Raw genomic sequence first — 2570 nt, 5'->3', positions numbered from 1 at the left:
CCAAGAAATGACGGTGACCTAACATCAGCGAAGAAAAGCACATGATAGGGATTATATGCCATAAAATTTGTTGTTTGTGTATTCAGTAGAGGTGGCCGGATAACACTAGTTGGGAAGCGGCTACTTTAGTTTAGCAGTGGTAGTGATTCAATGGCGGTGGTCGGGCAGTAATGGTCTGATTGTGGCGGTGGACTCATGACGACGACGGTGACCAAACAACTGTGCTTCGATGGTGGCAACGACTCAATGATGGTGGCAGGATATCAGCAGTCAGACAGTGGTTGGAAAGCGGCGACAGTGCTCTGGAAATGATTGTGGTGGCTCGAAGATATTGGATGAGAAGCTACAATAACAAGCCAACGGTGGCGGCAGCTCAACAACAACAGTTGGTTGGCAATGGCGGCGGCTCAACGACAGCGGCCAAAAAGCGATGGTTTGATAGTGGCAACGACCAGTGGGTGATGGTCTGACAATGGTGGAGCTCAAGAACCTTCAAGGGCTTAAGGCTTTAGCTTTCTCCTCTAGGTTTTGGAGCTTCTTAAGCTTTCGTTAGTGGATGGTGGTCGATGGTGTTGGACGGGCAGTGGTCAACCACGGTTGGCGGATATGGAGGGTGGCGGTTATCGTTTAGTCTTCTTTGCATAACATGTTATGGAATTCATCTTCCCTTCCCCTCCAAGTGAAGAGAACATGACAACCTAAACTCTCACTCATCAATGTATTATCCGCTTTAGTGTAGCAGCTTCACAGTTTTGTCCCGTTGGTGTAACTTCTCAGGAGGACACCCATTCTAGGAGTACTCTAGGATGAGCATGCTTAGTTTTGGAGTTTCTAATGAAATGTCATTGTTAAGCCAAAATGACACCTCTCGATGTTTGAGTTGGACTTCAATCCACTTAAGGGGTTTTATAATCTCCCTCACTTAAGTACCCACGTCCTTGTTAGTGCTTTATACCCAGAATCATCCACCATACAGATAGGATTCTAGATGTGGCATCTATAACTTCAAGAGGTTACTCCCATAGCGTATTACTTTGTTCTGTATGACACCTAGTTCTCATCTTTCAATGGTGCAATGCTTTGATACCATATGCAAATGCCCAAACTTTGTCCATTTTGGCATAACAGTCTCACTGTTTTGTCCCGTTGGTATAACTTCCTAGGAGGACACCCATCTTAGAGTGCTCCAGGACGAGCACACTTGTTTGGAGTTTAAGATGGAATTCCATCATTGCACCAAAAAAGACCCCTCAATGTTTAAGAATTTGCCTTCTAGTTGCTTAAGGGGCTTCATAGAGATGGGGTCTATTTATTGGCTTTTTAGAGGGGGCATTTTTGTTTGTTTTTTTTTAATAACTTCTCTAGACGTTCCATATTGATATCCCTTGATTCTAGATTTTTTTTAATGATTTAAGTACTTTAATCACCTTGGAATTGAGTGATTTTAAGATCTTTGGATTTCTCTTATCAAGATGTTCGATTTGACTATAATTATGACAAATTTGAAATTCATCGGACCATTCAATTGGTTATCCTAAACCTCTAAATGTGCTTCAATGACTTGATTTGGGTTTGGTTGAACTTGGATTGACCCAACTTTGATATCATTGAGTTCGTCTTGTCGAAACAATTAGTTTAACTAAAAACTTACTGAAATCGGTGCTCTAAATGATCTTAAATTTAAGTTTGGAAGATTCCTTATAAAAAAGCACCAAGATTTGTGTCAGATGATAAAAAAATATTGAAAACACATCAATAATATTGATCATATTGTTTAATAGTACTTGTTGGAAAATTCGCAAAACTATATGCTTGTATAATGTGCAGGTATGTAGATTCTTTTTTGGATATTGGTAAATCAAGTCGACGGACCCACAAAATAATGACTCCACAAAAATTTATTGAGATTCCTTGAGATTGTTTCCCTTCCTAGTTTTATGATATCTAACAAAATTTAACATAGACATATATATAGATTGAAATGCATTTGAGTCATGAAATGACTGTTGAGTTATATACTAGTGAGACTTGATTGGACTAAAAGTGATTGCATTGAAAAATATAAAGATGATTGTCATTGACTGATCATAACTATGACTATATTAGACATTAGTTTAGCGTCTATGAAAATTTTCATCTAGCCATTTTGAGATCTAAAAATGACGATGTCATTCACTTCATCACGTTCTATTGTTCATAAATCTTAGTACTAAAATAAACTAATTTAAAATAAAATAAATAATCGAAACTAATTCGTTATAATTTCTCCCCCACCCCCCCAAAAAAAGTAAAATTAAAATAAATAAATAAAAACTAATTCGTTATACGCACCACCAACAGCAAGGACAGTTTCCTCTCCACGTTACCTTCATGGAAATCTGTTTATTAAAAAATAAAATAAAATCTTTTATTGGTCATCACAAATATAGAGAGAGAAGGAGTGAGAAGCGGTTCCCTGTTTCTTCTTCCACCCATTCATCTCTCTCTTTCTGTTCCTCCCTTTCTACCTCTGTTACATAAATAGTGTCACATCAATCTCAGCGTGAGGCCGCCATGGCAGGGGCCGCTGG

The sequence above is a fragment of the Phalaenopsis equestris genome, unplaced genomic scaffold, assembly GCF_001263595.1.
Source record: "Phalaenopsis equestris unplaced genomic scaffold, ASM126359v1 Scaffold000167, whole genome shotgun sequence".
In the NCBI taxonomy this organism is placed as follows: Eukaryota; Viridiplantae; Streptophyta; class Magnoliopsida; order Asparagales; family Orchidaceae; genus Phalaenopsis; species Phalaenopsis equestris.
Note: the sequence above shows the minus strand (reverse complement) of the source record.